We start from the raw sequence: 22,319 nt of genomic DNA on the forward strand, positions 1-22,319 counted from the left end.
GGGTCACATAATTCCGATATTTTCATAAAAGTGGCTGCTCACAGGTATAGATGTACTAGCCTTCTGCTCAGGGAAGCAGCCAACAAAACCTACATCACATCATCAGCACACTGCAGCTAAGTAGGATGGATGCTGATGTGAGAGGCTAGTACATAGTTTCTGATAATAGTGTAATCATGGCATCCTCCTACACCCTTTTAAATAAACCAATGAATACAAGAAACCCTAATAATTGTTAGTGAGACTGTTCAAATACTAAAGTGAAAATTTGTGTGGAATTAAGATTACAGACCAAATAGACCAAAGAAAAAATGTTAGACGTCATCAAAATAGGTATAAGGCTTAATGAAAAACCGTTAAACTAAAAGACAGGACTGTAAACTCAAATGCATTTGTTCATAAAAGACTAGAGTCTTTGGAGAAATGTCACCTCAGCAGCATGAAAAAAATACTTTTGGAAGCAAAAATGAGTATATTAAAAAATGGCTTTCATGCTGAAGTCGTAAGTAGTCACTTGTTATTTTTGATTCTTGTTATTGTTGGTATTTCTTTGATTAAAAGACTTCTGAGGGAGGCAGTGGGTTCAGGAAGAAATTAGTGACACTGACCAGGGTATTGTTTTTAATATAATTTATTTTCAGAAGTGTACATTAGGCTTGTTTCTTTGAACAACAGCAGCACCGTGCCCCCAGAGACAGCAGCCTCCGCTCAAAGCGAGAATTCTTCTTCTTTCCCAGGACCTCACCACAACCTCTTGTGGGCTTTAACACAAGGCCTTGGTTGGCAGTCGCAATCTCAATCTATACACTTGGGACACGGTGATCTATGTGGCTGGAGACGTTCATTTTGGCTGCTAACCTTGCACAGCAGGAACAGTTTAGTACCTTTGGCTATGCTCAGGGAAATCTCACTGTGCCTAAGGGTGAGGGAATGGATTCGATCACCTTTAAGACCTTTGCTTATTTATGACCTCATGACGAGCCTGTGAGGACTGTGCCCAGTCTTTCCTTAGAGCTCCTTGGGTCATTATCAGTGGGGTACAACATTTCTATACCCTTCTCCTATCTCCTAAATATTTGGGGTCCACTCTGCAAGCACACAGTAGGAAAGAGTCCCCACTCTGAGGAGTTTACAGTGTAAGTGGTCAAAATAGGCACAGAGTGAGGGAGAAAGAGACGAGTATCAACCTTGATTTATCTCAGTGTCTACCTATATCCAGTATTGTTCCCAGCTGGGGAAAAAATGCATTCCTAGGAGAATAAAAGCCAAACCACCCCTCCTTCCCAGGGAAAACCAAACTCCTTTTCATCTGACAGGCAAGCTTATGCTAAAATATCCCCTACACAAAAACTGACCTAGATTGGTGGCTACACCCCTCACCAGAGGTTATTTCCAACAGTTGTCAGGGTGCTGCTGGTAACTCGCAGCCAGGGAACCTACCCAGGGTCCCCTCACAGTTCTCCTGAGGTCAGCATCAGGGCTGGAAACATCAACAGCAGCCACTGGTTTGGGTCGTTCACTTTTCAGCTGCACATTGTCCTGGTTTGGCCTAAACCAGGCCGATTTTCCTTTCAGTGATTTTTACTTTCAGCTAAGTCTCCTCTAAGTAACTGCCCTTTCTGAAACTAACTACATGTTTTGCAGACAGTGTCTGCTTCCAGGACTGATAACGCTCGAAGTTTGTAGTTATCGCTGAGGCACCGGTAGGGATGTTGTGCAGTAAGGCTCTTGCTGTACTTATTCTTAGAGAAACCAAGGTCACTGCTGAATTCCTCACTGCTTATGAGTGAAGAGCCGAAGGGGGGTCGCAGCTGCAGGGGGGAGCAGACAGGGCAGGTGACCCAAAATTGACCAACGAGGGTATTCCATCCCATACACGTCATTCTTGGTATAAAGCGGGGGGATCACGAGGGTCTCGGGCTCTTGCTCTTTCTGCTATGGCCGGTGTCCAAGGAGGACTCCGACTGTTTTCCTGCTGCCCCCGATCCCGATCCGTGGATCCCTGAATCCAGCTCTCGACCGTCGCTAGGCCCAGCCTGGGCCTTCCCGGAGCCTGCCCTGTAGTGCCGGTGGTGACGTTGCCGACAACGGGGGAGCTCGATCTTGGTTTTGTATATATATTTGTATATATTTGATTATTCCAATATTATTATTATACTCTTTTTCATTATTATAGGTTTATTAAAACTGTTTTAACTTTCCAACCCGTAAGTCTCTCTCCCTTTTCCCTTTCCCTTCGGGTGGCGGGGGAGGGTTAACAGAGAGCGTCTGCCGCAGGTTTAGTAGCCAGCCCAGCTTTAAACCATGACACACATCTTCAGAAGGGTCTCTAAAGATGGTCAGTGAGAAAGTGAAAAACCCTAAAACACTGGTTATTTTGAATGTTTAATCTTTAACTTGGCTTTTTTTCCCAACTGCCTGTAAATTACATTCCCATCCTTCCTTCTTCCCAGGCCATGTGAGCGGAGGTCCCAAGAAGGCTGCAGAGACCAGAGGGCAAAGGCAGGTTCTGCCTTCCTAGGTGAGAGCTGAAACAATCCTCAGAAGTGGGAAAGGATATCTGAACACTTTATATCTGGCAAAAAGGTTACTCTCACCTTAGGGCGTGGGCTGAGCAAGCAACAGAGACAGCACACTGGATTTGCAGTGAACTGATCTCCTGGGAAGAAGATCGGCAGGGGAGGGCTCAGTGTTGTGTACGGAGGCTTTAGCATCCTGCAGCCAGGAAGGGAGGCTTTGGGCTGGTCTGCACAGACACTGATCCTGCAATAAAACAGACTAGTAAAATCGTATGCAATAGTTTTAACTCAGGACAAATGTCCAGGTATAATGGTTTTCTCAAAATGCAGAAAAGATCTTCTGCGAACACTTAAGACTGAAAGAGGAAAGGAGCTATAGCAGGATCTGATTGCTCTGTAAGGAAACAGCCTCCTCAAAAACACGACTGCAGTAATGACTTAATAACTATCCTGACTATCAGGTAAGAGTTGGTGCCACGAAGTTCAGCAACAAAACAATTTGAATGGATTTAATACCTGAAACATTCCAACACGGAATGACAACCATTCAGATTCACGTACACGTTTTCAGACAGATCAGAGCATTTACAAAAATACTTTCCCTCATCTCTTCTTTTGCATTCAGACAGTAGGATTTACTGTTTGCTCTAAGCAGTGAGACAATGTTTTCTCTCAACAACAGGATTATGTCTAATAATTTACGCTGGCTGTGATTAAACAAAAAAGGATAGCGAGTGTGGCACATGAAGAGGGATCGCAAATGCTGCCCTTAACCACTCCTCCAAACCAGAACATCTAATACTCTTAATGGAAATACAGTGTTGTACTCCTGTCAGCTCCATTATACTGAGTAACGTGACAGGTCTGAATCCCGGTCCCATTAGTTTTGAGATAAAGCAGAAAATTGGTGACAGGCTGCAGTGGACAGTGATGGGTTTATGATGTCGTTGTGGAAGAATGAACGTTGTTTTGAAGGATTAGACATTGTAATCCATACAGTAAGTCAACAAAAAGGCAGCATAACATCAACAGGCAAGGAGCAGGCATCTAATTACTAATGCAAAATAATGCAGTTTATTCACCCTACCATGATTACCATTAGCTCTTATAAAATCACTCTAGAGCAGCAGAAGCTGCTTGCTAGATGAGTGACAATACACTTTCCCCCTTGAAGAGCTTCTACTCTTAACTGCAGATGTGCCCAAATCGTGCGGGGAATACCCAAAAGCAGGCAGGGAAAGAGAGAGCAGGGCCAGGCTACTGCGGCTCTCTGGGGTTGCAGCAGAGCCAGCAGGACGAGATCCAGCCAAGGTCCTTGCCTCCGGGCTGAGACGATCCTTACGTCCTGCTCCCTCCCTTGCATGCTGCAGCCATCAGCAAAAATCCCGTGCAGGCTAAGGTGGGATATGCCTTACCAGAGACTGGGTTTGCCCCAGAGAGAGAGGTACAGTTTGAATACAGGGCTGTAAATGAGACGCTCCTGATCGCCACTTCTACTGTAGACACTGACAAAGAGGAGACAGACTGAGGAGGACCCATGGGCACTACCCATGTGGGTTAGCTGAGCATCTGTGCCTCTGGGTTAAGTGACCACTTTCTTCATGACCATTTTGAAACTACCTGTTCATTTATCACTTGCTCATCAGAAACACCATTGAATTCTCCATGCGTGTCCTGTTAGCAGCCCCAGCAGCTGCCAGCGACAGCTGTATAGCAGTGCCATAGGGGCAAAACAGCTGGTGTATAGTGGCAAGATTCCCGGGGCTTGTTATTTCCTCAGCTCAGAGCAATCAAAGATTTAGCAGCCAATTGATGACACCAAATAAAAAGGCACATACCTTAAGTAACTAAGGTAAGCAGCATTGACAAGGGTGGACTTTAATCCAATTTTCTCTGAGACAACGAGCAGCATGGTGAGAGAGAAAAACATACTAACACCAAAGGGAGAGAAAACTTGCTAATTATATGACCCGGGTTCTATTTGGCAAGAAACAAAGTATTTTGCTCTCACGGGACATCATCTGTTCTGCCTCTGGGGTAAACCTGGCTCTTAAAATCCACTGCAAGTTTGGTGAGTTAGTGCAGGTCTTCAGTCTTAGAAAGTAATCATTTGCCTACAGCACTGCACACTGCAGGGAGACCTAGGGAGAGGAAATGCAGAAAAGTAACTTGTTAATGTAAAATGCGTGAAATTGGATTACAAACACAGCTAGGGCCAAAAACCTGCCTCCACTTCCAGCTTGCGAGAATTTTGCCCTTGATGGCAGAAAGCAAAAGCACCCTCAAAAGTTAACGACAGTTCATAACGCAATCACACCTCAGAAAGAGTCAGTGCGTGCACACCTGTTTTGTGTTGGAATCTCAAAATAGCAGCTTCATCGAGGCACTTGCCTATGAGACCTGCCAAGTACGAAACTGTGAAGAAAACCTTGGTTGGAAGCTTTTTCTACAAAGATCAAGTAATTAAAAATTAGACAAAGTTGTACAACCAGCATGAAGCATTTGTGGTTCACACAACAGGAGAAAATGCCATATTCAGGAGAGGGAGATGCTGAAATTCCAAGCCTGATACTTTAGTCCAGTGTTTGATTTAAAGAGAACGGTAATCGCATCCCACTTATCTCGCTGATAAAGAACACGGAGCTGCTGCAGTCAGCCTGGAGGGAAGCCAAGGCCAACCCAGGCAGACTGTAAATTCCTGTTAAGATGACTGAGTGGCAAATGATGGTTATTTATTCTAATCAATTTGTTAATTTATTTCTGGAAAAAATGGATTAATTTGTTTCTAATCAAAACAAGGACCTATTCATTACAGTGTGTATGATGAACCACATAGGCATAGCTAGGATTTCTAACACATTTTTTAAAAAAGAAGACAGGAAAGATTTGGTAGCTCACCCCCCTCCCCGCAAAAGATGAAAATTCAGGCTTGTTTCCCTGCAACGCACACTTCCTCACTTTATCCAGGCTATTTTGAACACCACACTGATGGATCTTCTACTCCAAACTCTTTCGTCTCCCCACTGCTGCAGCCCCTGCTGACTCTTCACTCTGCTTTCAGTTGTTCCAGCTGTTCTTCTACCCGTACTCTCAACCTCTTCCCTTTGCTTACCACTGATTTAGTGAGGATAACGTATCTGCTGAGGCCTCTTGTCACGTCTGCAGCTGCTACCTAGGCTGGGTCACTTAGGATTCAGTTTTCTGCAGTGATTAGATTCTGCTCCTTCTCTCTTAAAACGCAGGATTACAATAGTCATGAGACACAGGTAAAAATTAAATGCAAGGTATAACTTATTTTAAACCTGTCCTAGCAATCTTTCTGTCTATATCCCTAATAATGTTTAATTGGCCCTTCTCTGAACTCTGGTCTCATTGATCCCACTCTGATAACGAGGTCTCTGAAGCCTGTCCTGAGCAAACATACCAGCAGCAATTTCATCAGCGCTTGGTGGAGAGGTCAATGGCGATGTCTTCACTCCTGACAAACTTGCAGATGCTCCAAGAGGACAGGTACAACACCAGGACTCAGTACATCTTCAGCCCAGAATGACACTGACTACCCCTCATTAAATGCCAAATGTTTATGCCAAAATGTTTGGCATTGTTTGCTTAGTTCTCCCAAATGGGTAATTCTGAAATGACATTTCCCATGCTGTGACCTTGCTCTTGTTCTCTGACTGATAATAGCATGAGCGCTTGGGAGAGGCCAAGAGAGGGAAGGACCGGCAGCTGAGTGGGCGGGCAGGGAGTCTCACACTGGAACCAGGCTGACAAAGCCAAAGTCCCCCCCAGCTTCATCCTTTCCCCCACCAGCAGCTGTGTCCCCCCTCTCCAATGCCAGATACCTGACATCCCAGGGATATGGAGCCTCATTAAAACCCCACTGCCAAGCGAGAAGAGCAAGCTCTGCAGCGGAGGGAGATGAAGCAGGTGCATGCCAGCCTCTGGCAGGCTCAGGGCACGTTCCCTGCCTGCGGGCACTGCGGGACACGGCGCAGGCAGGAGGCAGCAGCACATTCCTCTCCCGCACCAGGTATCGCTCACTTCCCAGCTACCACCCGCCTCTCAGCCTACACTCCCTACGCCCCGCTCCATCCCTTTTTGCATCCAAAGTTGCAAATGGCTCTTATTCTTTATTTTTAAACTGCCAGATTGAGTCTTAATTATTTAAGCATCTTCCAGATTTAGAAAGCTGGTTTGGCTGTGAAAGTAACACTCGGTGCAATCATCTCTCATCAATAAACCATGGAAACAAATGTGTATGCCTGTTGGGAAGCAACGTTATTTAAAGCATATTTAAAAGTCAAGTACAAATTTACAGATGTGGAAAGACCTAACGCTGGTCATGTTTCAACGAGCTCATGACATTTTAGCTCAAGTGAGAAAAAACGGGACTTGTGCTTTATTCCATTAATTTTGCTAGAAGCAAGATTGCTTGACTCCCCTCAAATGAGATGGGATGCCTGGGAAACATCCAAAACACGAACTTGGGCAAAGGGCCTTCAGAAGGGCATACTCTCTTGAGAGTTGTGCTGGCTTTTGTTTTTTTTTTTTCCGAAGTGTTAAAACACATAGGCAAGGACAGTTGTGAGTGCTCATACCTCACTGAAAACTGCTACAAAGCCTCAAATCACACACACAAAAATCATACAGGGGTTTGCTCCTTCAAAGAGAAAGGGGAATGGAGACTTGGGCTTTAAAATAAACAGATAAAAAAAACCCAACCCAAACCAAAAAGCATTCCTATTAACATCTTACTCTGATAAAGAAATAAGATTAAACAAAAAACAACCGCATAGCCTCGAGAGACATTTTTTTCCTTGTCCCAGTAAAAGCTTAAGGAAGATGGTTTCTGATCCCCCTGAGCAAACATGCCGCGTTATCACTTTGCCTGTTTCCAGCCCAGCATCACCTCTGGGGACTGTTTGCACACTGAGCTTCGACCAGGTTAGGTGAGGTTGCAACACATGCTGCTCCAGCTAAACGACCATGGACATGGGACCAGTGTATTCCCCAGGAGAAGCTACTGGACATCATGTTGGCATGGTTAGCCTTGATGGCCTCACCTGTATGACCTTCTTCTAAAGCAACAGATGAAGCTCCAGTAAACCCTTTTTCTTCCAACTTTCCAAAATTGCTGATGGCACAGATCATTGCTTCCCATTAAGCACAGATATTTGATCTTGAGTAAAACCCATGTAAATTGCTGCTCGACTCCTCTCCTTTGCAAAGCAAAGCTGCTCTTTATTTACGTAACATTTTCATTTAATTAGCAAAGAGACGGAACAAACTCTTTAGAAAAAAAAAAGAGGTCATCCTCCAGCAGGAGAGAGTATGTGAGAGAGGGAAAGAAACAAACTGCTTGCTTCCCGTTGGCCATACTAAGGCCAAGGCTCCCTCATTATTGCCCCGTTAGGACCTCATGGAGGTAACGAGACGTCTGGAGCGGGTATAGGGGACTTTACTTCCTCTGTTGAGCATCTCGGCCGTTGGAGAGGAGCCAAAGAGGGTGCTTGGAGATTCCTTCCTCGGACATCCGACACTGTGGGGACGGGCTCGGTATATGCATCTAAATTACACAACAAACCCAGGGGTTCATTGTGATGACTGAATTAAAATCCTATGTATTTATCGCACCCAGAGCTTATATTCAAAATCGTTATCACGTTGCAAAGCCCATTACTCAAAACACAGGAAAAAGATCTTTGCTCGTGACCTTTGATTTATGCTTGCGGCTCATCTCATTACGATAGTCTTTAATTACGTGTCCCCTTATTGTTTTTCACGGGGGCCTCCTGCTCCCCCGGCCCGGGCTGCAGGACCCCAGCTTCACCAAGGGCCGCTCCATATTCCGTTCATCTTCACGACCGGACACGGGGGCTCGACCTGCCGGACGCGGCCCAGGCCCCCCCGGCCAGCGGGCTGACGTGCCGCCGGCGCCGGGACCAGCCTCTCCGCGAGCCCCCCCGCGGAGCCAGCGCAACTCCCCCGCCCCGCTCCCGAACGTTCCGCCGCCGCCGGATTGGCCCTCGGCGGCCGTGACGTCATAGCGCCCCCTCCTCCGCCGCCCGTTAGCCCCCCGCACCACTCTTACGTCACAGTCAGCCCACGGCCGGTTGGGGGGCGGGACCCCCCCGCCCCGCGCCCGCCCCCGGCCCCGCCCCCGCGGCGTCGCAGCGTGACAGAGCCAGCCGGTGCCTTCTCGCTCGCCGTCCCCAGCGCTGCCGCCAGGTAGGGCCGCGTCTCCCGGGCGGGAGGGCAGCGCCGGGGCTCCCCGACCGGCGGCGGGATGCGGCGCGGCCGCCCGGACCCGGAGGAGGAGGAGGAGGAGGAGGAGGGGGGCGGGTACCGGATGGGGGCCGCGGCGGGCGGGGGGCGCCGCTCCGCGGAGCGCGCAACAAGTGCGGCGGCGGGGCGGAAGGCGGACTTGGCGCTCGGCGGCGAGCGGCGGGGCCGCGGCCGGCAGCGGCGGGCGGGACGGGGCGGCGGAATGGCTAGGGTTTTCGCCGGGAGCGTCTTTCCCCGGTGCAGTTAGTCAAGAGCATGATGCAATCTCGCATTGCCATGGCTACTGCATCCCGGGGCGGCGGCGGCTCCTTCCGCCGTAGCGGGGCAACAGAGTCGGGAGAAATAGTACGGGCAGGAAGAGGGGGAACACCCCACACCCCCCCCGCCCCGCCCCGCCCCGCCCCGCCCCGCCCGCGTTTAACGGCGATGAAACGGCCCTCGGCCGTGCGCTGCCTCTCCGGGGAGCTCGTGGGGGGCGAGGGCTGCTACGGCTCCGAACAAAAAGCCCTGACCCGTTTTATCCCCGGTGGCGCCGGTGGGGGTGGGTGTGCATCGCGGGAGCTCGGTGAGCGCGCCCGGCTGCGCTGAGGGCGATGCCTGGCCCGGTGAGCGGGGCTGCCGGTGTGAGCAGCCTCCGAGAGAGGGGCCGGGTGCCGGCGGAAGGTCTTGTCCCGCTCGGAAGGGAAGACTTCTTCTTTTTCCTGAGCCCGTAATCTTGCTCGCCACCCCTGACCGCGTTACTGGTTCGGAATGGAGCCGCCGGTACGGTAATTCCGGGGTTTGTCTGTGGGACGGGGCAGCCGCCCCATTAAACTAGCGCCGTGGAGATGTGCAGTGCTCCTAAAAGGTGCCTACCCGTTTTAAAATCTAAATGTTTAAAGAGTACAACATTAGGAAGTCGAAAAGGAAGGGCATGCGATAGAAATGTGTCAGTGTGTCGGATACGTACGCAGGGACTTTCTTAAAAACTTTATGACTTTGCTTTTTATCTCTTCCATCTCCTGGAAACCCGCAGGCATCAGCAGCATTAGAAATTGGCAACGCTTGAGGTTATAGGGAGTATCATCCCCGGGCCATTTAAGTGTTTTGTCCTTCTCCGCCTGCGCTGGCTGATTTTCTGCCCTCCTCCCTCTCCCACCTCCCAGGGACACAGCAGCTGAGGATCCGACTCGGAGAGCTTTAGGGCGGTGATGCACGCTCTGAATCTGCAGACAAAAGGCCGGTTTTGCTTGCAGCCCTGGGCAGGAATAGTAACACCTTGGCTGGCTCAGCAAGAAGGGCTCCTGGCAGATGACAAGTGGCGTTTCTCCCTCCTGCAGCTGGGTGTACTGCCTGCTCTGCGTCCCAGCCACGGTTGAACGGCAGTGCCCTGTATGGCTAATTAGTATTCTCGGTGCTTTGGGTGATCACTGGTGCTGGGGGATTTGGTACAGCGGCAGAGTACTCGGGGCCGTGGCAGAAAACATGAGCAACTAGCTCAGCCGGCTGCTAGTGATGGCGAGGGAAAACAAGGCAGCGGCATGGCTGCAGCTAGGATGCTTCCGATCAGGAAGTCTCTGAAACCGCTCTGTGTAAATGGAAACACGCCCTGCAGCTGAAACCAGAGGAGGGCAAGCGTGCAGGAGCCTCCGGCAGCGTGGCTCGCCTTTCGCCGGAGTTTTGGGCCATGTTGTTTCCAGGGTGAGGTTATCTCTGCCAGAGCAGCTCTCCCCCAGGACCTGGCAGCTGCAGGCCTGCCGTAAGTGGTCGGCGCAAATTATCGCCTGTGGCCCTGGCTGGGTGGAGGGTTTTGCAGCTGTGAAGTTGTTGTAGATGCAGGCTAACGATGTTGCTGCATCAGTATTAAGCTGCTAGCGTAGCGGGAGGGGGTTTGTTTATTTTTAATATGAACTTTTGAATAACGCTGAAGAGTTTTGCAATACAAGTCTGATATTTCACTCCAAGCCCTCCTCGTTCCTTCAGTGCCGTCACAGCCTGAGATTTTTCTCTGATGTTAGAAAACTCCATAGCTAGAGATCAATACTGGTGTATCCTCACCCGCTGCTAGCAGAAGTGGAAGCTGGGTCAGGGAGAGTAAGCCCGTGGCAAGCATGGTCATCTGTTCAGCAATGAAAGCTGGGGTTTCTTATAAAAGTGTTGATGTATTTGAGGTGCACTAGACATAGTCTGTTTTCAGAGCAGTGAGCAGCCAAGGCATGTGGTCTGCCTGGGGGAGCTGTATTTGCACGCACAGAATGAGGATTTCCTTTGCAACTTGTGGTGCCTGGAGAAGGCTGGGGTCAGCTGGGTGGAGATCCCTTTCCAGCTTTACATGGACTGGGGAGCAGATGAAAACGACCACTGTGCCGAGATTGCTGAAGGTGGGAGTGCGTTTGCCCTTGAAGATGCTGTTGCCAGCTGACATGGGTCAACGACACTAAAAGACATGCCAGAATTTTGCTGGATTTCACTCAATTTCTTACAAGGTACATGTTACATATGGAATGCAAGCTGGAAACACTCAGGGACTTCTTTGTGGTTTTTATCCATAAGTAGCTAAGTGAATTTATCGTAAGTGAACAAATTTAACAGAAGTCTCTTGTATTTTAGCATCCAAATGCAGCCAGAGAGAGCAACAGTGAAATTAATACGCAATGTAGCTTTGTCTTGCAAGCCAGGGAAGGGTCTGGCTGTTGGTGTGTCTGCCTCACTGTGCTTTTTAAAAAGCAGTTGCACTTGGTGTGGTTTAGCGTGTTTTCTGTACCAGCAGCTGATCAAATGAAGTATCTTTGACCAAAACTCATGTATATTTGGTACGTAAATATAGCATCATTAAGGACACTTACTTTATGTGCTGTTTGACCAGCCTTTGGGTATATGCTTATTGCAGTATTTTTGGTAAGTTGTTGCTGTCTTTACGTTTCTCAGCAAGAATTCCTCTTGTTACATTCCTTGCCTTTAGTACAGCCAGAGCTGAAATAAAATATTTTGAATTCTCTGGTCTAATATCTTCTTTCCCTGCTGACCTTCATTTTGTGTTGTTTACAAGAGGAATTAACTTAGAGAAGATACAATTAACGGAACAAAAAAATTTAAATTGGAAATAATACTGTAAATCCGTGAGGCCTGTGGGCAGCAGCTTTAATTGCTCGTTCTTCTGCGACTCACCAGGAGCAGATTTTTGGAAATATGTTTGAAGATTCAGATTTTTGAAATGGTGGTGGAACTGACCATATTTTAGGGTTTCAGGCTGACCTGGTACTCAAGTTCAGCAGCTGCAGGTGGAAAGCCTGGCACTGAGAGTGATCCAGAGCTGCCCCTTGGGGAGCATATTCCTTGTAAGTGATGTTCAGCTGGTAATTGGTTAAACGCTCTCAAGTCCTGAGCTGACCTCATTCCTTTACCTTCCTCATTTGCTGGGCAGCAAACATTGCAACATCAAATGCTTCTGTTTCTGCTGAACTCAGAAAAAAAAACCACCTTACAGATCAAGGTGGTGGTGGTGCTTGCAAGGTTGAAATGCTTATCTGCTGCCTGTCTGCTAGTGGTCTCAGCAGTCCTGGCTCCGTGGTGGACAAAGCGAGTCTCCCAATTAACACTGTCTGTGTCCCACCTGAGACAAATCTCAGGGAGAGAAACAGCAATTGCATATGGTCTCATGTTAAACTAGTGTCATGCCTCTGGGTCCTGTTGTCCCCTCTGTCCCTCTTGGATCTAGTGCTAGAAGGATGTCACCGATGAGCGTTGATTCTTGCTCCTGCCTGCTCCTGCCCAACGGGCTGGGTGGGAGCGGTGTGGTGGTGTGGGGCAGTGATAGGGTGGGAGGGTGGGCTCGGTGGCATTTTGGGTGTCACCTTGCCACCAGTGCAGGAGATGGCTTGGGCAGCGCTCTGCTTGCTGCCTGGCCAAGGGTTCCCGCCGTGGCAGCAAGAAGCCAGAGCTTCCGTGTTGTGTGCAGGGTTGTCTCCTGGGACGGGTCGTGTCAGAGACGCTCCTTCGGACTGGGAAAGCTTTTTGGAGCAGATGGGCTCTTGGTGGTGTGTTTTTTCTATTCCATTCATGGAGGGTTTGTTCTCTGACTTTGAACAAACAGAGGCAGGGATGCTTTTTCACTGTGGAGGAGCAGAGCCACAAATACCTCTACCTGTTATTTCTCGGCTTTTTTTTACTGCCATGAGTGACATGCTGTCTTGAGGTGGGTCACAAACAAACTCTGTGGCCTGTTCAAAGCCACTAAAGCTCCACTTAGATTTGGCAGCTCTTCATATAGGTTGCCAGGGCATGTATAGGTGATGGTGCTGTTTGCTATGACCTCCCTTGCGTAACTGAACAACTTGCTCATTTTGTCCTCTTAATCTCAGTCCTCTTTCATTACCTTCTTTCATTGCTGTGTCTGAAATGAGTCGTATAAGGGCGAGATCTGTAAAAGTGTTTAAAACATAGGAATACTTTTGGGGCTGTTGGCCTCAGCTGTTTGCAGTAATGCTTTTGTTTTCCTGTTTTTACAGTGTACAAAGTGATGTTCTTCCAGGATGCAGCATATGCTTTTGAAAGCTGTTTGACTATATAATAGACTTAAGAAATTGATGTTTACTGCGTGCCAGTCAGAGCACACTTCTCTGTGTGCATCCAAACACTTCGCAAAACCAACAATAATCCTTGTAATCTGTAGCTGTTTTGTCATATGCAATATAGTCGCTAATTCGTTTTGTGATTCCTGAATGTGTTAAAAATGCAGAAGACTCCTGCAATCCAAATGGTTTATGCATGCTAGCGTTGGAAACACTTTTCCCCTTAGAAGGAAGATCACACACAAGGACAAATGAAAAGGATAATCAAAGAATTACATAGAAGTTAGTCTGTTTAAAAACTTATTTCCAGTTCAATTTGCTTTGCTGTGGCCTTTCCTGAGGCTGCTTAAATTTGGTATTGCAGCAATACGATTAAGAGGGCATTGCTTAGGCTGACATCCCTGCAGTTCCTAAGAGCTGATTGGTAAAACTGGTTTATATCTGGGTTCCTGAGGGCACCGAAGCCTGTTCCCTGAGTCTGATGGAACAGCAGTTATATCTCTGTTTGATAAGGGTATTGCAAACAGTGACCTGGATTGATTTTATTGATTGACAAATCAAATAAATGCTGCCTCGAGTCTTACTATGGAGATAACTCATACAGTTGCTGTGGACTGTGTACACAGTGGCTCTCCCTAGATCTGTTTAATGAAATTAATCTCCTAAAATTTATTGCCTTGGTTTCTCTATTTGTGTTTTGGCATTTAGGACACATTATCTTAGAGGGTACATAAGAGCACAAGAGCAAACTTGTCCACAAGTATGCGGTCGGTAAATGCTTTCCTGCTGTGTGTGATGCGTTGGAGAATTATTTGATTTCCTCGATGAAATGGTTGACTCGTATGAAACAAAAAGCGTCCAGCATTTAGAAAGCACAATGGCAGTCTAATAAATTCCCTTACCAGGTGTAGCGATTTTACAGATGCATGCTGCTAAGTGTAATTGTCACTTCTCCGAGAACAAATGAATCATGCTACTTACGCTGAACCCAGTGCTGTGAATTAAGAGTTGGTCTCAGCATCCCATTGCATCTGGGTATTTTGCATGCCCTTATTAAAGCATTATTAGCTGTAGTGGTTATGCTTCATTAATGATTGCTTTGTTGATGACCAATGGCATACTGAGCAGGTAGAAATGTAAAAGCCTTCCATGCATTTGTATTTATGCTGAAGTTGTCTGGATTTAATTGACCTCTGTGTCAAAGCTTCATACCGAACATTTGCCTGCTGAGTGAGATGCTTTGAGCGATGACTAAATACGCTGAGTTGCACTAACATTTACAGGAGACAAAACTTGCTTGTGCAAAGCTACAACAAACGTGGAATAAACCTTTTTCCCTGCGTTTTCAAATTCTGCCCTGCTCTTTGATCCCTACATATCCCTACTCTTTGAGACACTGGGTCAGCGATTTGAACAAAGTGGCTGTTCCTCTTCTGTTATCGCTTGGAAGCGCTTCTCTCCCTCGGTGACCTTGAGAAGACTGTTTCTCTTCTTGCTGGCTGTCTTTGCTGTGACTGGAAGGTAATTGCTTTCTTCCTATGTGCAAGTTCAGGCTCTCTGCTGTAAAACGTGGACTTGATTTCTAAAAGGACGTAGCCTTGATTTCAAGTAACACTTTAGTTTTTAAGGCATATGCGTGCTGATGGATGTTTCTGTTGGTGTCACGGTTCTTAAGGATGTTGCCAGTGTTAGACGAAAACTAACAAGTATTAATTTGCAGAATAATGTGGCTTAGCTTATGAAACCAAATATACCTCAAAGTATCTTATGGTTTTAGGCCGTATGTTTAGCTAATTAATTCATAAGCATGCAAGTTTGCATTGGTGCCTGTTTTCCTCTTTTTCTTTTTTTTTTTTTTCCCCCCTGCCCTTTATGCTGTTACAAACTTGCTGGGAAGCATTTTGGATTAGGGCAGCGTTTCTGCTGTGCCCTTGTTGGCTAAGGAGCCCCTGGCAAGTGCTTGTTATGGGAAAATGCCTTCTTCCCTTAGATGCCGTATGGTTGTGGGTTTGGCGCAGACTGCAGCTTGGTGGGGGAGCTCCTCTGCCTCTGCTGAGTTAAAACCATGGCATCCATATTCAGATAGAGGTCTTGAAGATAAATCAGGTCTTGAAGCTCTTAGAAACGAGCAAAAGAAATCTAATTGTACATTTGCCACTACTTTATCAATTGTCAACATAGGGGTCCGAGCATAGGAGTCTAGTTCGTGAACTGGTCCTGTGTCCTCAGGTTTGGTTTCACTTGAGTTGATGAAGATTTGGGAAACTACAGACCTTTATACCTTAATCTTTATAGGCTTCCCCTTATATGTGCTATTTCTATGTACATAATTTAATCAGAAAGCTTCTGTTAACCTTTTACTGAAGGATTATCTCCTGCTCCCGGGTGGCTTTTAAAAATGCTGATGTTTTGAATCATCATTTTGAGAATCATCTCCTAGCCAAACAGTAGGGAGAACCTTTGACTTAAATAACAATAATTAAACCTTTAGCGGGTTAGGAGGATGACATTCTCCAATGTTTAACATCGCCCTGCCCTTTAGAAAAAGAAACTCGAGAAACCTTTTCGTGTGCTGAAGGTCAAATGGCACGTTCGTTTGGGTGCATGGCACGTGTGCTCACTGAAAAGCATATACATGTTCAGTTCATTCACGTGTCTGCTTGCATGCTTTTGAGCAAGACCTCACGTGGTAGCTGCAGGACAATGTTGGTAGAGGCAGAGGAATCTGGATTTGGCTTTAAAGGACACAAAGATAGTTGTGCTTGCATTTTTGTGTATATGCTTATGTGTACTGCAGGGTAGCAGATGCTTGTGGTGAATGTCTGACTCTGGTTTGGTGGTTCATTTCTCTTCTGCAATGTTGACATGGAGAGGTTGCCCTTAGCTGATCACAGACCCTGTGAACCAGTGCAAGCTCTCAGCTGTTTGTCCTAAATTAGGGTCATGCATTTATCCCTTGCGTGTCCCTCAGTTCACTCGTGTACAGTGGCCTTTTGGCGTGTTGTTAAGCTTTACATTAGCCTTGTGAGCTTGACTTACGGCGTGCACGAAGGCTGATTAATGGGGAAAATACCCGCACTTGTAACGCCGTTCAGAATTTTCTTTTTTTATTAACGTAGGTGATATAGTGATAGAAAATAAGCTGCTAGTCCAGCAGGCCTCATTACTTACAGATTTGTCTCTGCCTCCTTAACAGGCCTAAGCAGAAAAGCCTCTTGCGACAGATTTGAGCAGGTTTTTTCATATTTTATTGAATTCTGACTTGCGTGCCACTCGGAAGGCACAGCTTACACCACGGTCACCTCTGCAGCCTCTCGCTCCGGCTACAGCAGAGGTGGCTGGGCTTGCCTGGCCCTGGCCGCCGGACTCGACCATGGGCTGGTAAATTTTGGGTGGGTGTCCCTGTCACCGTCTGCAGGAGGTTAAAATGCTGTGTAAGGGCTAGAGGGAAACACAAGTGGGAGGGAACACCAGCAATATATAGGGTGGCAGACCCATTACATAGAGGTGGAGAGAGACGGCACTAAGCAAGTCAGTAAGGTCTTCATTTGGGAAGCCTTGTCTGCTCAGTTAAAAATGAGGAGAAAAAGTAATAATAATACAGGTCGTCACAGAAAGGCCACCGTGTTTCAGTGTAGATTGTTGCCCTGCTAATGCATGAGCTGCTGCTGCTGCCTCTACTTGCTTGTAGGTAAAAATTGTGCATAGGTGTAAGGCAGTTTTAGAGCCAATGACGTTGTCAGACCACTTGTCATGAGAGTTTAAGTGGTTGTAGCTCTGTCCTCTGATTTTGCAGCCTTCGTCAGGTTCCCGAGTAATTCTCCAGAGGCCATACTTGATCCTCCACTTTTACTTGACAGGTTCCCAGAACCTCTAACTTCCCTACCCTTTCTTCTGCCCTTTCAAAACCATCGTCATCTCTCTTTAAAGCAGGCAAAAGCAGGCTGTGAGTGTGGCCATGCCTTGCAGAACAAAAATAACATCCTTTGCTACTTCTTTATATTGATTTCTTGTTCTATCAGCACTGCTAAGTGGTTGCATTAAGGTACAGGAAGGGGCTGCTAATGTTGTTTTCAAAGGTTTTTCTCTCATTTTTTGAAGTCCATCTAATTGGCTTCTAATTCCTTCTAAATTCAGTGCAGAGCTCATTTAGATAAGCTATTCAAACCTAAACTCTAGTTGAGCAATAGCAGAGATATCATGGATTCCCAGCTGTGCAGACTGAATACTTCTTGGTTTCACAAAACACATCATGCTTAAATGATGCACCAACACAGGTATCAGTTCCATTTAGCACAGTTCAGTTTTCTAAGCGTTTGTGGGGATTGACTTTATGTCTTAAAATGTACATTTAAGTAGCTGTTAAAATACAGATTTGAGTCCCGAAGGACACACTTGGTGAGAACATGGGGATGTCGCCAGGTTTTAACCACCGTTTACAGCGTATGAAAAATGATCGTCTTGAAGTAAGTGTTTTACAACTTTCAGTGCTGTGTTGCCTCTGAAGGAGAGATACATGGCCTTGCGAGGAGATGACCGTCTTTGAGCCTATAGTGACAGGGGCTGCCAGAGAATTGCCAATTGCATGTGTGAAGGAGCTTAGCTATGAAGTTAAGGGGTTTTCTATCCCGCTCTCCCCTTCATTTTTCCTTATTGCTCCTTTTCTCAGGTTCATATTTCTCTCCGTAGCTGTTTTTCAAGCGTTGTCTTTTAAAAGCTTGTTCACCCGATGCCCTGGGAGGTTGTTTTGCAGAACAGAGGAGCAGGGCTGGGTTTGGGGCTGACCCGATAAAGGAGCCCTAATCATCCATCAGCAGCTCTGACACGTCCCTCCTTGCAGCAGCATTGCTCTGCTGAGACCTCTGCCAGATTCCCACCTAAGCTGTCAATCATTACCGTGAGAGCAGAATGTTAACCACATCTGTTTTTTGGGGTTTTTTTGTTGGGTTTTTTTTTCCTTCCTCTGTTCCTCCACCACGTACCAGTTCTATGTGAGGCTGTGAAATTGAGCATTTAGCTTCCCTGGTCCAGAATAATAGGTCTGTTTAAATGAAGAGTCACTCCTCTGCTGTTTATTTTAGTGATGACACATCTGTGTGGAGGACTTGTATTCCAGGGAGATAAAAACATTGTGGAAAAATAACCTCCAACCACTGGAACTGTCTTTTGGTACTTGAAAAATTGGTTCATGAAAGAGGTTTTTTTGCACAAAAGCACGCTTCGCTTTTAGCATGCAGTAACAATAGAGCCATGGTTGTGGCGAGATACCGGAGGGAGAAACTGTCAGAGAGCTGCCAACATGAATAAGCAATTTCATTGCCTGAAGCATCATTTTGTATCCTACACTGTCTGTACAAAACAGACACGAAATAGGTGCGCTCAGAATGTAAAGGCTTGGGTTTGCCTGCTGAGCAACTTCTGATGCATTGCCGTCTGTGTAATAGATGTGCACAGAGTTTTACTGTAGAGGCTGAAGAGTTTGTCTTTTGCCCAGAGTTTAAAGAGTTGCTTTACAAGTGTGGCTGATGAAACGCAACTTAATTCTTTCCTATCTTTCACAACTGGCAAAATATGAGCGCTTATAAAATATGCTGTAGTTTAGGTTTTCACTTTGCTGTCAGCAGCGTAGTAAAGGAGAAAGTTTTAATTTCCAGGTGTAAATCACTTTCTAATTATCTAGCAATGTGTTTTTCCCTCACATAATGAATTTAATTACAAGCTTTGGGCATCAAGTGAAAAATATTTGGTATTATCAGAAAATCAAACTTCCCAGTGAAATTTAGTCTTAAGCTACTGCACTCAGATGTGTCTCAAATCATTAATAAGGTTGGTGATTATCGTTTCTTACAGTATAACATGCTTTAAGGCTGAGAATTAAAGGGCATCCTTCCTCTCTGTCTTGAAGGTCCTCAGCTGCAGGCTGACCAGGGTGTAGTAAGAGTTTTCGGTTGTATTCACTGTCTGTTTAGCTTTTTATTTCAATCTTTTTTGTGTGTGTGTTTCTTTTTATGAGCTTTGTTTCTATTGGAATACTTCCGCTGTGTCTAGATTGAATAAAACGTTCAAGTTGCCTTTTTTTGGATTAAATCTGTTGTTGGTCTCTGTCTGTTGGGTCTCTTGATGGTTAACGTTCTCCTCCTTGCCCTTGAGTCCTGTCCTCTTACATCTGACCTGCCTTGAGACCATCCTTAGTCCTGCAGTTTTCAAGACAGAAACATGCCAACGTATCTTAAAATCTGTCTCCTTTGTATTCTGAACATTTCAGGGTTTTTTTTGTTGTTGTTGTTTGCTTTTTACAGTGCAATAATCTGTCAGTTCATGCTGTTACGATTATAGTTAAGAAATCTTTGTAAATTAGCTCTGCATGACCTTAGCATATACTGTATGACCTTTTGTTATTTCACTTTTTCTTTTTTCTGCAGTTCTTGCACTTTTCACTAGAACCATTCCTATATGTAAAATGACATGTGTGCAATGCATTTTATTTTGGCCTTCTCTTAATAGCGTTTGAGAATTCTGGTTTAAAAATTCTGCATCCTTCTTTTTGTCTGTCTGTTTTATTTACCTTTCTTTTTGTTATGGTCTTCGTTTCTTGCCAGGAGCAATGTGATGGCTTTGCTCGGCTTCAATCAGGTAAGACCTCTTGGTCACGCGCATGTGCCCACTTCATGCCGGTGCTTCTTCTGCAGTTAAGTCAGGTGGTGGGATGGACCCAGCTTAAAGCTGATCTTGCTTGGTTGTTTTTTTTTTGGGGCTACCTCAGTTTCCCCCTGCTTTCCTCCACCCAGGCAGGATAGAGGGTAGGCAAGGAATGAAAGCACCCCTCGCAGCAGTGTCAGAAGCTGTTCGTGGTTGCTTCTGGTCACCCCACATGCCCTGGGTACGGTTATATAGCTATGGACCTGACTGAATGGAGCAGTTGGAGTCAGGGTAAGGTGATGCTTAGTGGTAGACTTGTCAGTGCTAGGTTAATGGTTGGACTTGATGATCTTAAAGGTCCTTTCCAACCAAAATGATTCTGTGGTTCTATGATGTGGTGGCTGTCAGCCTGAGGGTTACAGTGGGCATGAGCCAGCGCCGTAACAGGCGTGAGCAGGAAAAATGCCTGTGTGGAGGGAGCTGCTTATCTTTAGGAAGGAGTAAGTTGCTAAAGACGTTCCAGAGAGACTTTGCCAAAGTGGCAAGGCAGAGGAGGCGTATCTGGTACCCCCTCCTCCACGGGACTGCTGCCCTGCGGAGGACAGTCTAGCTGCAGGCTGATGGAGGAAACTTCTCACCTGCCGCTTGTGCGGGTATTGGTTTGTCCCTGTATCTGATACAGATGTATTATACCGAACTACAGTACTGACCCTGCCTTTGCTCCGATGCTTTTGAAAGTATGAAGCAAATGTAGTAAAACCTTCTGCACCTTGGCACAAGCTGGGGGTTCAGCCTAGCTGGGTTCTTTACTGAAACAGGTTTTAATGGTGTTTCCATGGCATCAGGAATTTGTTGCCTCTTATTGAAAGAAAAGAGTTAACGTATTTTTCTGGAATTCCCTACCTGACTTCTGCAGGCGCCTGAGTTTTTTATATTATGAGCTTGTAGAAAACAGCTTGGCAGTTGCCAGATGTGTGGACAGTGTGGTGTTTTGTTTTGTTTTTTTTTTTTTTCCCTCCAGTAGTCTATTTAAAGATCATAGAAAGAGTCAGTGAGAAGATCACACCAAGCTTTACCACTACAGTATTTCCTTTTAATTGGTTGGTTGGTCTTTCTCCTCTTAAAGAATAAAATATAAGAAACTGCAGTGTTTGCGTCCTGGAGCAGGGTCTTCTGATGAAGTAATATTTAGGAAAGTGCTGCTGACATCAAACCGAGGAAATGTACGGGTAGAAATGCTTTCTTTTCTAACTACTACAGGAGTCAGTCATCTTTTTCAGTGGCCCTTGTTACACCAATGATTTGGTACCGAGAAACTTGCTGATTCTTGGCAGCGGTTGGTTTGGCACAGGTCTGGTGCAGGTAAGGACCTTCAGCTCCTCAGGGCCCACCAGGCTTTTCAGCTACGAGCTTCTGTAACAGAAATGCCATCAGCTAGCTGTGTGGTTTTGGCAACACTTCGTTTACAGATGTGCTGAGTGCCCTTGTACAAGAAGGGAAAGGGAGGGAATGATCCGACATGCATCTGTGAAAAATCTCCTGTCTCATCATCTTCTGCCCCTTTACGAGGACAGGTAGTCTTCACTCTCAGTACTGCTCGTCAGTCCTTGGCAGGAAGAAAACAAGGTCAAAATCTTGCCTTACATAGTGTTAACTTCTTTATCCTTTGGAAAGGAGATTAGATCTTCAAAGGTGGTTGCTTTTCTGAATGATGAGCCTATTTTTTTATTTTTTTTTTTTTTTTTTTTTTTTTTTTTTACTGTTTTGAAGGCAGGGGGTTTAACAGAGCACCCAGCAGCAGGGTTTTGTCCTAAGCAGCACCATGCCATGGTATAACAGTTGTATCTGGAGTCATTTTTTTTTCTTTTCTCTTAGCTCTCTGGATGGTGGGGAAAAGTAACATTTTTGGTACTTTCTTCTTTTTAAACGTAGCAGTCATTCGTACTTGCCTGACTTTTTTCGATAGTACAACTGTACACAGTGAACAGTACTGTCTGGCATGATGTTTAGCATCTTAAAATTAAGGCACCAAGTATTGGTGCAGTGGCAGCTGTACAGGATTAACTCATGTCTTACGGGGGTGCAGCAGGAAAATAGAAAAGCTTTAAGATTGACGTCTTGTAGGGTGGCTGGCTGTATGAAGAAACAGCAGCCAGGCAAGCTGTGGTGTGCATTTACAGTGTCAGTATGCATCTTTTCTTCCTTTAGGTAAAAGTGTAGAAATTCAGTTTTATTGAGGAATGTAACTAATTCAATGTATTACGTGGTTGGGGTTTTTTTGTGTGTTATGGCCCACTTCTCACTTATTTCACTTCTTCTGTAG

The 22,319-nt window shown here is 46.1% G+C and overlaps 1 protein-coding gene across 2 annotated transcripts in view; it reads left to right on the forward strand.

Annotated features, from left to right (window-relative positions):
• Positions 1-8,688: 8,688 nt before the first annotated feature.
• Positions 8,689-22,319, forward strand: part of ELOVL5 (ELOVL fatty acid elongase 5) — a 40,725-nt gene continuing 27,094 nt past the window's right edge. The window contains exon 1 of one of the 2 annotated variants that reach the window (XM_068395390.1): positions 8,689-8,750. The gene's annotated coding sequence lies outside the window, so the exon portion shown is untranslated. Of the gene's footprint in view, positions 8,751-9,488; positions 9,570-22,319 lie in introns of those variants that run through there. The other variant, XM_068395398.1, reaches the window with a different exon arrangement.

Source organism: Nyctibius grandis, chromosome 1, assembly GCF_013368605.1.
Source record: "Nyctibius grandis isolate bNycGra1 chromosome 1, bNycGra1.pri, whole genome shotgun sequence".
Lineage (NCBI taxonomy): Eukaryota > Metazoa > Chordata > Aves > Nyctibiiformes > Nyctibiidae > Nyctibius > Nyctibius grandis.